Genomic DNA, 20,851 nt, shown 5'->3' with positions numbered 1-20,851 from the left:
ACCGCCCTTACCCAATGTAAATAGAATTTTTGTGAAAAATTAAACAGTTCTTCTGCTCGGTGTATGTCGGCGCGTTACTTACGGAAAAAAAACAGTAAATTAAACTGCAGAAGCACCTGTTAAATGTTGTACAAGTTTTATAATTGAATACCCCCCCTCCAAAAAAAATAAATAAAAACGCATCATGTAAGAATAGCATAAACGATGGCGGTGAGTTGACACAAAATAGTGCGAGGGGTCAAGTGTTAATACCATGCAAACGGTAAATTTGCAACGGGTTTGACTAACAGATTCGTTGTCAGCGATCCCGGAAAACCTATAAAAAAACAAATTTTATTGGTCGGTGTTCTGTTGTAGTTAAAGTAAACATTTGCCTTTTTTTTCTTCTTCTTCTTTTTTTTTCTTTTTGGTTTCTAATCTTTTGAGCGCCCCGTAATTGCAAACGGGAGTGTGTTTATTCTTTAATTTTACACAGTCAAAAAATATTTCGTGACCTAAATTTTTCTGGGAAATTGGTAGCAAAATAAAGTATTTTTAGGCTAATTTCTCGGTTGAATACCATTGTCGCTTTCTTTTGCGTTTAATATGATTGAGACATATTGACTCATTTTCACGGAACTAATAAAAGTGAAAGTAAAATGATTTTCTTTTAAATTCAATCACGTGATCGAATATGACGTAATTCATTTACTTATTTAATTTTGTTTCCACCCAAAAATTTGTAAAATACCTCCATCCCTTCAACACGTTGACATTCTTTTATAATAAAACAAGAAAAAAGTCAAATGTCATCATAAGAAGTAGAATTTGTCAAATTTTCCATAAGCACTCGATTGTCGGAAATTGGCGAGAAAGGTAGGTAATACGTATTTATTTGTCTCCCTACGAGTACAGTTTATAGACATGGTCGATTTTTTTATGTAGAAAAAATCCAGCTCCCTCAAAAAGGGCTTTCAGTATAAGTTATATTTACCGAATCGGCGAATGTATATATAAAATATGACGCCAGGAAAATGACAAAAGTAGATAAATATGATACGTAGAAAGAGAAGACAAGTTTGACAAAAAGAATTTAGATTAAAAAGTACAGCTATCCTCCTCCTTAAACATTGAGGTTTAACTTTGCAAATTTTACATTTTTTCTTTTCAGTATATTTTTAATTTTCAGAATAAAATCAATCGTTGAAAAGACGATTGAAAACTGTATAAGCGATAGTAATTGTCTTCTTTTTAAAAAAAAATGTTAAAAAAAAGATTAGGACATGATGAAGATTTTCAAGTTAAAATCAAGTTAGTATTAATATTAAATAAGGAAAAAAACTTTTTAACACATGTTGCGATACAAAGAAATAAAAGACGATCACGAGCTATACAAAAATACATAAATACAAAAATACATAAATACAAAAATACATAAATACAAAAATGCATAAATACAAAAATACATAAATACAAAAATACATAAATACAAAAATGCATAAATACAAAAATAAATAAATACAAAAATACATAAATACAAAAATGCATAAATACAAAAATACATAAATACAAAAATACAAAAATAAATAAATAAATACAAAAATACATAAATACAAAAATACAAAAATGCATAAATACAAAAATAAATAAATACAAAAATACAAAAATAAATAAATAAATACAAAAATACATAAATACAAAAATACAAAAATACAAAAATAAATAAATACAAAAATACATAAATACAAAAATAAATAAATACAAAAATACATAAATACAAAAATACATAAATACAAAAATACAAAAATAAATAAATACAAAAATACATAAATACAAAAATAAATAAATACAAAAATACAAAAATAAATAAATACAAAAATAAATAAATACAAAAATACATAAATACAAAAATACATAAATACAAAAATACATAAATACAAAAATACATAAATACAAAAATACATAAATACAAAAATACATAAATACAAAAATAAATAAATACAAAAATACAAAAATAAATAAATAAATACAAAAATACATAAATACATAAATAAATAAATACAAAAATAAATAAATACAAAAATAAATAAATACAAAAATAAATAAATACAAAAATACATAAATAAATAAATACAAAAATACAAAAATAAATAAATACAAAAATAAATACAAAAATAAATAAATACAAAAATAAATAAATACAAAAATACAAAAATAAATAAATACAAAAATAAATAAATACAAAAATACATAAATACAAAAATACATAAATACAAAAATACATAAATAAAAAATGCATAAATACAGAAATACATAAATACAAAAATGCATAAATACATAAATACAAAAATGCATAAATACAAAAATACATAAATACAAAAATACAAAAATAAATAAATACAAAAATAAATAAATACAAAAATACATAAATACAAAAATACATAAATACAAAAATACAAAAATAAATAAATACAAAAATAAATAAATACAAAAATAAATAAATACAAAAATACATAAATACAAAAATACAAAAATAAATAAATACAAAAATACATAAATACAAAAATACAAAAATAAATAAATACAAAAATACATAAATACAAAAATACATAAATACAAAAATAAATAAATACAAAAATACATAAATACAAAAATGCATAAATACAAAAATACATAAATACAAAAATGCATAAATACAAAAATAAATAAATACAAAAATAAATAAATAAATACAAAAATACATAAATACAAAAATACATAAATACATAAATACAAAAATACATAAATAAATAAATACAAAAATAAATAAATACAAAAATACAAAAATAAATAAATAAATACAAAAATACAAAAATAAATAAATACAAAAATAAATAAATAAATAAATAAATAAAACTTGAATGGAAACTGTGATTATATTCAGCATCCCCGTGTTGATAATATTAGGCTCGTAATTTGCCAGTTTAACTCACTGTACTCTTCAGTTATGAAACCTGAAAATTCGAGCAACGTGGTGATCGTCACTGTTTTCAGTATTGACTTTAATAAATATTATTTTATTACTATTTTTACTAGCGGGACCCGCGGAAATTCCGTAAGAGACTCATTCCATTCATATGTAATACAGGGTGACACCAAAAAACGGGCCCCAACTCTAATTAGACCTCGTTTCTTAGTGTGTTGTCCGAATGAAATGAAACTTTGGTTCAGTGGCGGCTCGTGCATGGAGCTGTGGAACTGCAGCAATACAGCACCCCCAAGTTATTTCTACACAATATTAATGATAAAATTAAAAATAATACGTTTGTTTATTATTATTATTATTATTTTTTTTTTTTTTTTTTTTTTATGTGTACATTATAAAATCATTAACTTTAATGTCGGTATCTCCAAATTCATATAATAACAAAAATAAAACTTGCTTGGAGCTGTGAAATTCACAGTTACACTTTCTTAATAAAATTCTCTTGTACGCATGCGCGGATTAGACGCTTTAGGCAGCCGATGAAAGCCTCTTGAGGAACTGTCGCTTGGCGCAGTTCCGTGTCGTGAAATTCGTTGTCTGCTTAGAGTGTGCGCCTGTATAGATATGATAACATTGTTATTGAAAAAAAAAAGGAGGTTTACTTATATTTTTTAAAATTATTATTAAAATCTGCACATAACGTGTTCTTGTACATAAAATATTGTGCTATTTTTTTTTAAAAATACGCACACTTTTAGCGTTGTGATTTAAGTCGGTAGCAGACGGAAATATATAATATGCAGAAACTGTTTATTTTTATTTATTAAAAGTATTCGGGAATTTAGCACTGAAGCTAACACGCGGCCAAGGGTAAAAACCAAATTTACAATAAATAAATCTTACCATAAAAATAAAGTTACTTTTCCATCTACCTGCCTTTTTGTTTGTTTCTTTAAAGTAGTTTTAAATGATATTTATTTTGCAACAACTAAACTTCACAAAAAAAAAAAACTGTTTACTTTTTTTCCTAGAAGCAAAAAAGCGAAGAAACAGTTTATGTTGAAAATACATTTTAGTTAGAAATCTTTTTAACGTGTATGTTTTAGATATAAAAAAAATTAGCATTTATTTGCCTCCGACAAGGACAATGTTAGAAGTTTTACACTTTGAAAAATGGATTTTTTACACAAGATTTTTTAATTAAAATGTGTTTGTTAGTAAAAAAAAAAACACAGTTTTTTATAATTATGCATTTTTAAACTTTACATTGAATTTGTTAGTAGATGGGTCAGATAATACGCATTAAAAAAAGTAATTAGAAATCCTTCTGGACTGAGACAATTTTAATTTTTTGTTTTTGGGGGAAGAAAGCTACATTAAAATTCGATGTTTTATAATGCTTATATATGACATCCTATTTTCTTATAATAAATCTCCACTTTATGCCGATCTTTACCGGCATGGGAAGGTCAGTAAATAGCCAAGTTTGTTCTTTTTATATAAAAAGCAAGTTGTTAAAAGATTTGTAAATAAAATTTTGTATCTTTAAATATTTTTGTTTGTTTGCTCACTATATAAAAGTGTAAACTTTTTTATTTTGCATTTTATTTACAAATACGTTTTGTTATAAATACATCTTTAAAAATAAATTTTGTAAATAAAACTGTTATTAAATAAAACGCTATTTTCAAATAGTAAACTCCTAAATTAATCCTCGTAGGGAGGCAGGTAAATTTCAAAGTTTTTCTTTTTTGTTTTTATAAAAAATAAGTTATTTTTAAAAATGTTTTTCGTTTGTTTGCAAAAAAAAAAACGCAAACTTTTATTTAATCTGAAAAGTTTAAAGGGAATAAATATATATATTATTTTTATTCTGTAAAGTGTACATAATTTAAAAAAAATCTTTTTAATAAAAAAGTTTTTGCGTATTATCTATTTCTGATTGATTATTTGTCTTTGTTATATAATTGAATATTTATTTGAATGTTTGTTTATTATTTGATTAAATATTTATTTATATATTCGAATTCCTTTACACGATATTAAAAAAATACGTAAAATTTTTGAAGCAGCACCCCCACAATCTCAGGCACGAGCCACGACTGCTTTGGTCATAACGAGGTGCTTTTTTTTAATATATTCACAAAACTTTTGAAGATTTAAAAGAAAAAGTACATATTTACAAAACATTTTTTTAAAGTAAGTAACAAAACGAACGTATTTAAATAAAAGTTATTTAAATAAATGGGTGTCTCTTTCTGTTTCGGATTTTTGCGACCAAGATTGATTTTTATGTACCGTGTTTTTTTTTGGGGGGGGGGCGTCTGCGTGCGTTTTTAAGACAATTCAATATTTATTTAATTATTCTTTAAAACATTAACTTCAGCGATAATTAATATATTTTGAAAATAATATTTTTAAATATTAAATTTTGACGAATATTCGCGAGCAAGATTTTTTGTTTTTAAATAAAAGATATTTAAATAAATGGGTGTCTTTCTGAGTGCGTTTTTTTTTAAATGAAAATTATAAAAAGATTTCTATCTTGTGATACTACATGTCATCTTTATAAAAATAAAAGTTATAAAAAGATATGTGAATAAAATAATATATTTTTTTTAAATCTCGATTGTTTCTACTTGTGATTTTATTATGCATAAAATTGCCTCGGCCTAGAAGGATTTCTCCTTCACTGACCACCGACATACATCGCACTTTAAATAAATATTCAATTGTACAAAAAAAATGTCCAAAACCGTATAGAATGAACCTTTTTTTATAAGTTTTATTCAAACAGTCTATTTGAACTTAATGGACTGTCTTTTTTTTTGTTTGTTTTTGTTTTTTTTACTGTTTTATTCTTTTTATCAAACAAAAATAGAACTTTTTTTTTTTTTTTTTACACGGTGGTCACCACTTATCAAGGCCCGGAAGCCACTCAGGGATAAGGGTTATTGCAAGTACATTACTTTAGTGTGGAGATTTGATGAAGTGTTTACTTAAGGGGGCGGTTCATTAGGAATTTGTTAACGTTGGACTTAAACACATCCAAGTTGTAGTCAGGTGGGAAGCAGGCAGATGGAATAGAGTTCCACAGGCGTGCAGTTCTAAGAAAGAAGCTTTGTTCATGGAATCCGCGTTTTGATTTAGGCACAGATAAAGAGTGGGGGAAATTTTTCACAGTGGATTCAGCTAGACCGGTGTTTTTCGTGAAAGATTGGCGGGGGGGGGGGCTGAGATTGGAGTTCAGACGAGCACCTGCCATGGAAATAACGATAAAATAAGGATAGGCTCGCAACGTCTCTTCTGTGGGAGAGAGGTTGCAGGGTAGAGAAAAGGGCATCCCCCACTAAGCCACGGAGTCTATTTTGTACTCTGTCAAGGCAGGATAGGCTGTTTTTAGCAGCTTCTGCCCAGATATGGCAGCAGTATTCCATCCTTGGACGTACTTGGCTTTTATATAGATAGAGAATTGCATCAGTAGTGAGATATTTTCTGGAGCGATAGAAGGATCCCACCATCTTTCCAGCGACCTTGGCAACAGACTTGATGTACGTGTTCCATTTCAGATCAAGAGTAAAGGTCAAACCCAGAAGCTTGTCAAAACACAGGGCCTCTTCCAGACGAGATCCATCCATCCCAATTAATGCCAGATGGGGATCAGAGCGTTGATGATGTAAGGTCTTACATGCATTAAAGGTAACCAGCCACGTCTTCCCCCACTGAACCACGCGCTCAAGATCAGAGGAGAGAGAATCAGAGAGAACTTTGTTATTAACAGCCTTTGATGTGTTGCCGTAGATGGTCGTGTCATCAGCATAGATGTCAACGAATGATTTAAGTATGTGTTTAGGGAGGTCATTGATGTAGATCAGGAAGAGAGTTGGGCCCAGGATTGACCCCTGAGGAACTCCAGCATTAATACTGCAGGCCTCTGATTTTTGTCCATCGACCACTACTCTTATGAGCCTATCAGAGAGAAATGATTTAATGATTGAGAAAACATTTCCAGTTATACCGTAGCTGGAAATCTTATGAAGTAGACCCTTATGCCATACCTTGTCAAAGGCCTTTGATATGTCAAGAGTAATTGCCCTAGAAAGGAAGCCTTTGTCAAGAGATTCACTAATCCTGTGAGATATAACCGTCAGCACATCTGCGGTAGATCTTGCAGAGCGGAAACCATATTGTGTGTCACTAAGAAGGTTGTTTCTGCTGAGGTGGTTGACTATTTCTCTATTTAATATGGATTCCAGCAACATACTCATAACACACAGGAGACTTATTGGTCTGTACTGAGAGGGAGATGACTTATCACCTGAATTCTTAAATACAGGGCAAACTGATGAGGTCTTCCAGGGAGTCGGAAAGCACTTCCCCTTAAGGTAACGCTTAAACAGTTTCGTAAGTATGGGAGCAAGTTCTGATTGAAGCTTTTTTAACACTATAATTGGGATGCCGTCAGGGCCAGTTGCTTTACTGGAATCAAGGTTCTTGATTAGCTTGGCGACCTCATGCACGGATATTTGTATGTTACCTAGCGTGTTCTGTGTTATAGGAGGAAATATGGGGAGTTGATGGCCTTTGTCATATAGGGTAGAATTAGCTGCAAAGTTCTTTGCAAATAGTTTGGCCTTGTCTGATGCTGACGAGATGACCTCTGGTCCATTGATAATGGTTGGGATAGAACGCACATTTCTGTTCAGGATCCTATTTGTTATTTGCCAAAACTGGTGGGAACCAAGCCGCTGATCAGCTACCTTGGATTTAACAGACTGGGCATATAGCTCTCTTGCATTTTTTATTACTCTTTTACAGTGGTTGCTGGCAGTCCTGAAAGCAACTTTAGTCTCAGTGCATCTATTACGTTGGTAGCTATGGAAAAAGTGATTTCTGTGCGCAATAGCAGCAGCATATTCTGGGGAGAACCATGGCTGGCTGTTAGGTTTTTGTTGGAATTTTTTAGATGGTATGAATTGGTCTATGCCTACAATTAACCATTCGGTCAGATCTGATACTATAGAGGACACTTCCTTTTTAAACATGGAGTGCAGAGGTAAATCAGATATGAATGTACGGAAGCTATCCCAGTCAGCCATAGAGTATCTGTATACAGTACGGTGGAGGGGTACGTTTGAGGACTTATTACATTTCGTTTTTATCTTAACTGATATAATGAAATATATATTATGGACTGTTTTTCAAACATCGAAATTTTAAAATTAAAGTTTTATTAAAAAAAAAAAGACGAGGTGTTTTGTTTTTTTTCGAGATCTTTTTTTTTTCCGCCATTTATTACTTTGAAATTTTATTCAACAATGAAATGATAAAAAAAAATGTTTTGTAAATATATATTTTTTCTTTTGAATCTTCAAAAGTTTTGTAAATATATTTAAAAAAAAAATTGCTGGCGAATATTCGATCATGTTTGCTATTTGACATGTTTACAAACAATCGACGCCATGTGTTTGTGCCAATGTCAAGGTCGAATCACCGGTGTTAGTTGAAATGTGCGCCGAGCACCGCCAGGCGGCGTCGTCTGCTACAGGGTATCTATTTTTACTTTGTCCCAGTTTTTTTTTTTTTTCTGTATTAGTTTTGTCGTGTTTTCTTGGCAAAAACGTTACGTATGAAATTGAAACTGAAAGATATGCGTTTCCCCCTCCACCCTCTCCTAGAATATTTTCGGTTTTAATTTAATAGGGAACGGTTTTATTTTTAATATTTAGGCAAATAATTTCATTACAATGCATTCTACAGTTTAGATATTTTTAACATTTTACAAGAAAACGTTAAAGAATATTTAGTACTATTTTAATATTAAATAATTTAAGGAAAAGTTGGTAAATTTGTAGATGAGAACTCTAAGGTCTCCTGTCCCCCAAAATAACAGATAGATCTACTTTTTTAGACAATTACGTTTGAATTATCTTGAAAAACTTGGGTAAAACAATTATTTTAGAATTCAGAGTGAGAGATCAGTCTCACATAAATTTAACATACGCTGATCACATATTTCTAACAGGATAGCATTTTAAGAGCATATAACCAGAATTTTTTCTATGAAAGAAGATAAATTGTGTTTTTTACAAGGTTATTAACTTAAATTATTGAAATACTAGCAAGACCCATTAACTGGTGTTGCCTGGTGGAAGCAACACCCCCCCTCCGTAAAAAATTAAAGTATGGTTGTTGTTGTTGTTGCCCAACCCTTAACCTCCTCATGTTAAGAACGGGTTTCAGAATGGACTCCCCCATCCTCCCCATGTTAAGGACGGCTTTTGGAATAGATACCTCAATCTCCCCATGTTAAGAACGGCTATCAAAATAGACACCCCATTTTGTGAGGTGAGAGGCTGTCAAAATATTTTTCCCAAATTTAACCTTGATAATTATTGTCAAGATACCCACCTGCAAATACAATAAACCAACAAAAAAAATGGGGGATGGCAGCGTCGGTTGGATAGATTTTTTCCTCACGCGTGCGTACAAATCTGGCGACCACTGATATAAAGTCCAGATTACAGGTCTTTATATCTCGAAAATTACTTTTATCTGCCAAATATAAATGAAATTTTCTTAATTAGCATAGTCGAAAACCTATAAAAGTCGGCATTTTAAAGAAAAGTGTGAAGGTGGAGCTAAGGTAAAAATTTACCTATAAAAAAATCGTAAACCAAGGTAATGTATGTGCAGTGTCGATAAAGAGTCAGGAAAAGAGAAGTAAACAAAATACTCCACAGGAAGTATAATTTGTCTGAAATCAAACTTAACGGCTAACGGCCATTTTGTGATGGGGGTTGTCAAAGTATTTGCCCCAAATGTAACCTTGATAATCGTTCTAAGGATAACCATCCGCAAAAACTATAAACCAACCAAAAAAAATGGAGGGTAGCAGTGTAAAAGAAAACAAAAAATATCATAATGTAAGGTTTGCTAAGCCGCTCCAAAATCAAAAAATCCAAAAATTATACCCGTGTATATTTTTTTTTTTCAGGGTTTGTTTTTGTTGGGGGGGGGGGAGTAGTGGCGTGTTGTTAATGTGTGCATAGGTAAGTGTAAGATTATTAGTATTTAATTTTCTGTTTATGAGCATTTATTATGTTTGTATTTGTATTTGGTTTATTTTTTTAAACTGGGGAGATAAGATTTTTTGGTGTATATACCTATTTTTGCCTAATATGTAATTATATCAAAGAGTTTTCTTGTTAATTTATTTGGAACTGATACTTTCACCTGTGTATTTTATGTACAAGTACCAGGATAACATTAAGAAGTTTGTAAAATTAAAATTAAATTATATCTATATTTTATATTACTATATTTTAGTAGATGAGGACCCTCAGCTATCCTTCCTAAAGATGTGATTCTACTTTTTTCAAATGATTACGTGTGAGCAGATTACGATAAAAGCAATGTTTATAAGCAATATAAATTATTTTAAAGATTATGACATAATTAATTGTTTGGAGTTAGCATCTATTTAGTATTATACATGAAATCTGAAGAAAACGCTTAGAACGCTTAAAATGTTAGTATAATCAACAGATTTCTAAGATGGCGGTATGATTGAAAGGTAGTTGGTTATTAGCTGAGACTCCACATCTACTTTTAAATATAGATAAGATTTATTTTTAACTTACCAAAGTTTTTAATGTTTTACCTTTATGCATTGCATCCAAGATTTTCATAACTCATGAGATTTTTATTTATATCTTTCACTCCTGCTATTTTTCCCATATTTAACCAATTTTACCATTTTTGCTAGTGCCAATTTCCCATGCCATTTTTATTGATACAGTTTGTACATAAGTTCCTATTTGTCTATCATATTCTTAGAGAAGAATTATTTCAGTTGTCACAATACCAAATTCACTCAGGAGGTGGAGGGATATCAACTTAAAATATCTCTAAAATATTGATAAATTTAATTCTAGTCATAACTCTAAAAGTAGATTTTGTTCCCAAGAACAATCTATGCGTCATTATTAAGACAAATGTGCCTATTAATCAAAGATAATTAGAAAATCTATAATTATTGATTTTTAATGAAACTTTTTGAACTTACTCAGAAAAAGTATATGATTATTTTTAAACATTTCTTTTTAAATACAACTTTAAATAGCTATTTGAGAGACAGTTTAACAGTTATAAGTTTTCAAATTTCCATAAATTGATTCAATTAATTTCAAAGTACTAGGTTTAAAGAATTCCAAACGAAAAATACAAACATTAATTATTTCATAGAAGATATGTGACCAAGTGATCTGACTGGACAAAGCCAAGGTGCCAGCACTAAAAAAAAGTCTCCAGAACGGTTTCATACTCTACTTTTAACTCTCTGAGAGGTTCCATATAAACATTTAGTAAGTAAGTCTCAAAACAAATTTAAACATTTAAGTGTGAGATTCCTTCAGTGCGGGCCCCTTAGTCTTTAGAAAAAGATTTTTTTCCTGATATGACAAATGTTAGAAGATGTTGATTCTTTTTTCTCATGTAAATGTATGAATAGAAAAAAAAAAAAGCCCAAATTGAAAAAAAAATCTACAAGTTTTAACATCCGAACTACTTTTTAAATTACTTAATTATGACTTTTTCTTTAATAATTACGATAAAAAATATTAATATAAAATGATCAGAAAAAGGCCAAACTGCTTTTAAAAAGGCAAAATTTGCAAAATTTGGCCTTTAAAAAGCCAACCTGGCAAACCTGGTTTAAAGAAACTAAAATATGAAGAAGTAAATGGGACATAAGTCGTATTACACCGGTAGAAAGAATGCCACTTGATTGGCAAGGGCTGTTTGAACTACTGCTGTTGTTGGAGACTCTTCAGCTGCTGGGCTCGACTTGACTGGGAACGTCAAAGTTGCATCTCGGGAGACTTCCTGCGCTCTCGCCTATTTGTCTGGACCAGCCACTATAATTTATGAGAAGACATTGTTACAACAAGCGCAATATCAGTCACGACCAAACAAATGAATAGAATTAATTCACTGCCAAATCAAATACACTCAAAAGAGTTCTATGTGGAAATTGATTGTGCTTATGTCAGATTCAGCTTGGAATCAAAGTCTCTGTTATTTATTTTCATGGAGAAAGAGTTGAATTTTGATTTCTTTCATTTCAGTTCAACACGAGAAAAGGGTTATTTGCCACTAGGTGTTGTATATGAGATTGTTCGCAAATGAAAAAAATTGCCAGTGTTGCAAAATATGAACCACAATGATGTAAAAGATACAATATTCGCACTGTAAGCATAGTGCAGAAGTCCATGAAAATGTTAATGCGGTAATTCTTGCCAATGAAAGTCTCTTAACAGACTTAATGAAGATGTGTCTATGTTTAGGCATGAAATAAATTGATTCTAGTCTCTAGCGGACTCATGGTAATGAGCCTAATTATTTAGGCATAAAATAAACTGTCTCAAAGAGATGAATGTTGGAGGCTCCATGGTGAGTTTCAGAGTCCTTCTTCTAGAGTTTGGCTGCTTGTGGTGACTGAGGCAGATTCTGCCCATCTGCTCAGTTCAAGTTCTTTGCTAAAACTAAAGGCAAACACACAAAATACAAAAAGCCCGTGAAAGTGCAACGCTTTCCAGAGAATAAAACCGGCCAATTTGATTGGTCCAAAACAATGAAAGGCATGATGTAACTATTCTTACATCGTTTAATCAAGTTGGAGAAAAATTTTAACTGTCAAATAAAAAGTTATACCGAAAATTCAGTTAAAGAAAAAATAAGAGATGTGAGAGGTATAAACTCTACAAATTTGAACAGTCACAGGAATTTCTTTGGTGCGACTGATTTTTTTGGGGGGGGGGGGAGCAGCATCATCTACTGGATTTGGATGTAGTTTAAATTCGAATTATTCATATTTTTGGAACTTGTTATTGTTCATTAATTTTTGTTAAAATATTTACATTTGGAGAATTATTAAACATCTATATATATATATAAAATAGTAGTGGCTGTGTGTGTGTCTGTGTACAATTTTCCTACAGCCCATGCCCCTGGATCGATCATGACTAAACCTGGCATGATGATGGTCCCCCAACTAGGGATGGTGCATACCATTTTTCAAAGTTAAGGTCAAAGGTCAAGGCCACAGCCCAACTCTCCTATAGCCCACACCACTGATGATGATGGTCTCCGGCCTAGGGATGTTGTATACCATTTTTCAAGGTCAATGTTAAAGGTAAATGTCATGTTTGGTGTGTTAGTAATTGTGCATAAAACCAGATCCTAACTTTCAAACACACCGGAAGCTGGCACCGCATCTCTTGATTGAGGTATGGAAGCACAAAATGGATACAATTTTAAAATATATTTTGTCTTTTTTTTTTTTCACTCCTGTCACAAAGTAGAAAGCTCTTAGTTTTTAAGAGTTATCTCCCTTGGATCGAGTTTACTGCCTCTTTGGGCAGATTAAATACCCGACTAGTAAAATACACTTTATGTATTCATTTTTAGCAATATTGTTTCACCAGATAAAAAAAATGCTATAACCCCTTTATAATTACAATATATAAAACTATGTAAACTATTTTATCAATTAATTTTTTATTTTTAAATTGCAGAGTTTATAAACGGAAAAGTTTATAAAGGGAGTTCTCCATCAACACATGTCCAGGGAACTCAAAACCATAACTTATTTAACTCCTTAACAAGAGTTTGCCAAGGAGCTGTAAAATTTTCAGGGATCTCCTGATCCCAGGATATATTGTTTTTCTAGAGTTGACTAATAAGGACCTTGCCCTGAATTGTAAGTGAAAGAAGGATAAAATAGTGGAGATTTGAGACAGAAGCCCACGCTTTTGACCTTAGTGTCTATCACGGTAGGGGCAAGTCTAAATGTATCTAGTTGAGGAGAACAACTGTACCCTAGCACCTTTTCATAGGTGGGAAGAGGGGAGATAATAGATCCATCCTCAATCATCTTGTTTTACAAGTCCAAAGTTCAAACCCTGCATTCTTCAATCTGTCATGGACTGTACAATAAACCGAAAAGAGTGAGTCATAATCACAACCAGTACTAACTAAGTTGCCAACATAAAAATTTTTTAGTAATTACAGAGGAAGACACATCTGAGTTATATCTGTCTGCATGAAACTTGAGTATGTAGCTCAAATTGAAGGAGCTGATGTAGGGGACGCTGGTGACAAACGTCCTACAGTGGAATGATACACAGAAAATCGCCAGTACGAGAACCATAAAATATGTACATTTATTTATATGAAGGAATACATGTTTGATAAAGATAGTTCATACCTTGAATAGAGTTCAGTAATGTGTGTATGCAGTGTGTGTGTGTGTGTGTGTGTGTGTGTGTGTGTGTGTGTGTGTGTGTGTGTGTGTGTGAAGTGCATGTATGCTGGCAGATGATGTGTATATGAATTCTTGGTGTACATATCTAACTTGAGATGCGGTCGTGCGGAGCTAGGGATTGTGCATCCGTCTTGGTCAGAGTTCAGTGACAAAGAGAAAGAATGGAAGTGATGTATCTAATTTCACCGATTTCAGCAGTCGCGTACATAACAGAACAAGGAAAGATAATTTGTGTTACATTAACAGTTCAGAAAATTTCAATTCCCACACTGGCATTAGAGCCAAAAATGATAGAGTTATGCCTATAGGTATACAATTTCCCATTCCCTTTAAGAAAAAAACAAAATCTGTTTTTGTCATAATTAGTTCTCAGGTGGATTTATGGAGATCTCCCAAAATGACATAGTTATTCTTTCTAAAAACTTATTGCAGGTCTAGCAGTTGTGCTGTCACGTTTACTCCAGCTTATGCTGCATAATTAATTGACCCCCCCCCCCGCAGTTTCAAGGAACAATTAAAAACAGGGCAGATTTTTGTGGTGACAATAAGGCCTTCCTTAATAACAGGCCTGTGAGGAATTCAGAAATACTTTTCATACTCCCCAGGAGAAACAGTAAAAAGGTTTGACAATATCACTTTCCTCATATTCTTTGAAAACTTGTAATTGGTATATAAACTCTTTTCCTCTAAATAGTCTGCGACCCTTTGCATAATTTTTAGGGAAGGCACATAATTGAAATCCACCTGAGACAATTTTTCGAAGTCCCAGGGCAAATCAGCGTAATATTTACAGTTTCTTTTAGAACAGTAGTTCTTTTTTTTAAGTATCGATTCTCTCTTCATCATAAGAAGTTAGTTTACCATTCTCATGGATTTTTTTAATGAAGAACACCTCGTTTTTTTATTTTCTTATGTAAACTACTTTAAAATATATTTTTGTTCATTTGTTTGTAGTATAAAAATGCTTCAAAGTGACAATTGAAAAAGTTTTACTATTGGAAAAAAAAACGTGGGAGGAATTTTTACGTGCGACAAGTGGTGTTAGAATATAGCATTCTTTTCACTTGGTTTTCGTTCAAATTCTTTTATAAAATTAAATCATACATATATAGGGTCTCTGATTGCTTAGTGGGTCAATCAGTCAGTGGTAAACTAAAGGCAAATAGTGTATAAACATATGAGACTGCTACAAATATTCAAGAATAATTTATTTGAATTAAAATTTGCTTAACACATATACTTATACTAGTAGCAGCGACTATAATCAACCACAGCAACAGCAGAAGTAACATAGCTACAACAAGCTGTCATTACAATTTTAAATATGTTCTTAATTTCTAAGCCTGGCACTGATTGCTTCTTTTCCAGCTTTCCTAATTGGAGACTATTATACCACAAGTCCCAGGTCCCTGGGTCTGCCCATCAACATAGACATGTACCCCGATGAGGTGGTCTGTTTGCTCAATCCTGCTGCGGGATCAATTGGTGTAACAAGACTGTCTCCAGTCTCTAAACACCGTGGCTAACCCTAAGACCCTGTGACTACATTTTTCTCTTCCCCTACTGATAGACCCTTCAAAATGTAACCAGACACTTACTTGTCACTGGAACTATCACTCTGATGCTCAGAGTGCACAAAATGCACATGACATTAAGTCCATGTGACAATTTCTTTAGCATGCTGGTTGGTCATATGATTTTCTTAAATCTTGTATCAAACACCCTTAGCTCATAAACAAGGTGAATTGGTATTACCCAACACATGAACAGTGTTAAACTATCTCACGTGCTATCTGGGCATGTGATGGGAGATTATAAAAGTACTTCTTTTTTTATTCAAACATCAAAATATAATGCTACTAAACTTTTTGTCTAAAATCCATATTCCAATTTTGATCAAAATCCATTACATGATTTGGATTCTTGGAAATTCCTAAAATTTAAGGCTTAAGCTTAAGGGATCTTTAGATGAAATTGAAATTCAGGGAATCTTTCTTAATTGATTTCAAATGACAATGAATCAAATGGCAATGCAAAATATATTTGAATTTTATAAATCAGAGAATGTGGTAATAATGTCCCCCTAAAAACATTTGAAAACACTTCAAAGAAACTGAAATTTGGGGAAAATATTTATTATTTGATGTCGAAATATATATATTGTTAAAATTTTACAAAAATTGGAAGTATCTGAATTTTTGTGAGTCTTACGCCCTTTTTAGATAAACTTAAACTAAATATAGTCAGAATTTGGACACTATGCCTTGCAGCTATGTTCAAGAATTCATAATTATTGGTTAATTAGTTTAGGAGTAAATCTCATATACAAATATATAAATATATCTAACTTTATAAATATAAAGATGAATGATAAAATCATTTCTGATTCACAGAACAAACAACTAACGTTTATATTCAGCATGAAAGATAGTAGAAAATGGATCTTGAGTTTTCTGTTTAACTCTCTCTTTTCATATTTTTTCCTTTAGCCCACACATTCTAGTAACAATGCTTCTGACAAAGAGGGAAGAATTTCTGTTATCTGGGTCAGAATCTATTCCATTTAACACTTATCGTTGACAAATTTTTGACCTTGAACGAGTATTTTTTTACCTCCTTACATCAAATGGCTTCATGTCTTGTTTGAAGCGATTTCCATTTTAAAAAAATTACAGAAGAAAGTAGCATTCCATGGATGAACACACCAGCTAACTAAACATTAGCTTTCACTCATCTCTCCCATCAACGCTGCGTGCCAGGGAAGGCAAAACAAAGCATCATTTTTTTTAACCTCTATTTGTAATCTGACTTCTTTTAAAATTTTACAACAAAAATGCACATTTTTTATACCACCTGCCCTCATATCTTGCTTGCAGACGTCCTTGTAGTGTAGGACAGTTCTTCCTGCTGGTCTGCAGCTGATTGCAAGCTCACTGTATAAAATATCCTCTGGGGTTCTCCCATCGTCTGTTTGTTTGAACGAGAATGTTTTCCACTTTTTTTCTTTTTATTTTTACTTCTCCCCGAACAAGACACAATGTCACTTTAATATAAGGGGCTACTATTTGGGATCAAATTTATAGGGATACTATGTAAGGGTCTGTTCACATTTATAGGGATACTATGTAAGGGTCTGTTCACATTTATAGGGATACTATGTAAGGGTCTGTTCACATTTATAGGGATACTATGTAAGGGTCTGTTCACATTACACGTGAACTTTTACATGTCAGTATCATCAGAGAAGTAGGGACCCAGGAGGGAATTTCAAAGTCCAGCAGTTCAAGACAGGAAACTATTTGAGTAGAAGGCTTTCCAGTATCTTAGGGTGTCTACAGTGTTGGGGTGGGATTTTGCTGCTTGTCAGGTTAGTCGGGGATATTTACATTGAGGGGACACAAGTGTTTTAAATTCGTCAGAGCACATTCCATTAAAATACTGTGACATGCTGACAATACTACACTCTATGGTAGCACATCAAAGACCGTAAACGACCAAGTTCTCTCTGATTTTCTCTCCTCTGATCTTTGAGCATGTGGAAAGAGGTGGCTGGTTACTTTTAATGCATCTAAAACCAAGCTTTTATCTCTACATCATCTACGCTCTGATGCTAATCTGGCATTGGTTAAAATGAATGGCTCTTGTCTTGGGGAGTCTTCATGTTTTGACAAGCTTCTGGGCTTGATCATTTCTCCTGACCTGAAATGGAACATGTATATCAAATCCATTGCCAAGGTCGCTGGAAAAATGGTGCGATCTTTCTACTGCTCCAGTAGATATCTCACTACTGATGCAATTCTTTACCTATATAAAAGCCAGGTACGGCCAACGATGGAGTACTGTTGCCACATCTGAGCAGTAGCTTAGTGGGGATGCTCTTTTCTCTTTCCTACAACCTCTTTCCCACAGAAGAGACGTTGCGATCCTGTCTCTGCTTTATCGTTATTTTTATGGCAAGTGCTCAGCTGAGCTTCAATGTATGCCCCCCCCCCCCGCCAAACTTTCACAAAAAACACTTGTCTAGCCCAAACCACTATCAATAATTTCCCACACTCTTTATCTGTGCCTAAACCTAAATGAACAAAGCTTCTTTCCTGTGGAATTCTCTTCCAATTGCCTGCTTCCTAGCTGACTACAATCTGATTGTCCTCAAGTCCAACATAAACAAGTTCTTGATGAACCGTCCACCTAAGTAATCCAATTTACAAAATTCCCACTACTTATGTTTACTACGCTATAATCACAATGACTAATTAACCCTTATCCTCGAGTGGCCTCTGGGCCTTTATAAGTGGTGATTCCTATGTAAAAAAAAAAAACAGATCACTTTGCAATCAGATGCCACCATTATCTTATTTCGCTTCATCATGTAAGCAGATGAAGCCTGTGGCCGATTGAATTTGGCCAATCAAATTAACCCTTTTGATTTAACATGTGGATGAAAACTCATGCTGAGAAAACTCGGCTTGAGTTAAAGTGGAGATGAAAGGAAATCCCTTGTATTATCGTCACTGAGTGTAAAGACAGAAGTGGAAATTAATCGCGTTGAAACATGTAATGTCTGACGAACAAGAAAAAGACAGATGCAAGAAACATAACAAAAGCATTTTGAAATGAATAAACTCTCCTAATATTCATCTCTGTGAAGACTTCAATGTTCACAATGTGGAATGGTTAACTCACTCAAATAAGACCGATGATGAGGGGAGGTTCTGTTATGATTTCTCCATTGCTTATGACCTCACTCAGATTGTTCATGAACCCATCCGTGTCCCCGATACTGACGGCCAGTATGCAAGTCTCCTATACCTTTTTCTCACAACTTGCCCTGAACTGTGTTCAGCTTCCATTCTGTCTCCACTTGGATCTTCCGACCACTCTGTTAAGATAAAAATGAAATGTAATAAGTCCTCAGATGTATCTCTCCATCGTACAGTATATCGATACTCTATGGCTGACTGTGATAGCTTCTGTACATTTATATCAGATCTACCTCTGCATTCCATGTTTAAAAAGGAATGTCCTCTGTAGTATCAGACCTTATGGAATGATTAATTGTAGGAATAGACCGTTTCATATCCTTGAAAAAGTTCCAGCAAAAACCTAATAGCCAGCCATGATTCTCTCCAGAATGTGCTGCTGCCATTCCGTACAGAAATCACCTAGATGTACTGAGACTAAAGCCGCTTTCAGGACTGCCAGCAACTACTGTAAAAAAGTAATAAACAATGCAAGAGAGCTGTATGCTCAGTCCGTTAAGTACAAAGTAGCTGAGCAGCAGCTTTGTTCCCGCCAGTTTTGGCAAATAGCAAACAGAATCCTAAACAGAAGCGTGTGCTCTATCCCAACTATCATCAATGGATCTGAGGTAATCTCTTCAACATCAGACAAAGCTAAACTTTTTACTAAGAACTTTGCAGCTTATTCTACCCTTTGCGACCAAGGCCGCAAACTCCCAATATTTCCTCCTGTATCAGAAAACACGCTATGTGATATACGAATATCTGTATGTGATGTTGCCAAGCTAATCAAAAACCTTGATTCCAGTAAAGCAGTCGGCTCTCACAGTATTCCAATTATAGTACTCAAAAAACTTCAACCAGAACTTGCATCCATACTTACAAAATTGTTTAAATGTTGTTTTAAGAAGAATTGCTTCCCATCACCCTGGAAAATCTAATCAGTATGCCCTGTATTTAAGAATTCAGATGATCGGTCAATTTCCTCTCAGTACAGGCCAATAAGTCTTCTGTGCGTCATGAGTAAGATGTTGGAATCTGTGTTAAATAGAGAAGTAATCAACCATCTCAGCAAAAATAGCCTTCTTGTGAGTAGTTTTCTAGCATAGTAGAAAGAACCCACCACAGCAGCCTTGGCAATGACCTCCAATTTATGTTCCTTATGAATGTTAAGCCGAGTTGTTTGAATGAAGTTATCATTATCATGGCTATCAGTGGTTGAGAAGGTTTCTTATTAAAGGAAAGAAGCTTAGTTTTGCCAACAGACTGGAGGTCTTCCTCTAAGGCTTTAGCCATTTTCTTAGATATGTGTTTATTCTTCTCAAGTCTGTTATAGAGTGTGGTGTCATCAGCAATTATACTTAGGATGTCCATCTTCTATCCATTATATAAAAGCTAAAATGTGTGTGTGCATATTTTTTGTATATCTAGCAAAGGCTTTTTTTCGATTTGCGAACGTGTGTTGCATCTAGATTTATTTACGACTTTTACAAAATTCTTGCTATTTTGGCTCCCCTCGTGTGTGTCTGGTTTTTTCGTATAAAAGTGAAATTAATCTAAAGCAAAGGGACTGTTCCAGGCTTTCGTGCCGGGAATGTCAAGAAAGCAATAAAGCTTTGATCAATGTGTGGGAAATAAACCCTTATATCAGACAATTGCTATTCAATTTGGACAATCCCCTTTTTATGAGAAGCTGGTTATCCCCCTCCCCCAACACCTTGGGGAAACAAAGCCAGCCAAAGCTGTGTAAACAAACCCAAAAAAACTGCCTCACAGTAAAAGTTAACTGCAGGATTTCTGTGGTGCGATATTTGACGTCATTAAATTCACGCACCTGTCAAT

At 32.7% G+C, this 20,851-nt stretch overlaps 1 protein-coding gene across 2 annotated transcripts in view; it reads left to right on the top strand.

Annotated features, from left to right (window-relative positions):
- Positions 1–218: 218 nt before the first annotated feature.
- Positions 219–20,851, top strand: part of LOC145263159 (cyclic GMP-AMP synthase-like receptor 1) — a 171,591-nt gene continuing 150,958 nt past the window's right edge. The window contains exon 1 of one of the 2 annotated variants that reach the window (XM_080120165.1): positions 219–855. The gene's annotated coding sequence lies outside the window, so the exon portion shown is untranslated. The remainder of the gene's footprint in view (positions 856–20,851) is intronic. The other variant, XM_080120164.1, reaches the window with a different exon arrangement.

The sequence above is a fragment of the Euprymna scolopes genome, chromosome 38, assembly GCF_053919585.1.
Source record: "Euprymna scolopes isolate OS-2025 chromosome 38, ASM5391958v1, whole genome shotgun sequence".
NCBI lineage: Eukaryota > Metazoa > Mollusca > Cephalopoda > Sepiida > Sepiolidae > Euprymna > Euprymna scolopes.
The sequence above is the reverse complement of the archived record's forward strand: the minus strand, read 5'-3'. Positions and strand labels throughout refer to the sequence as shown.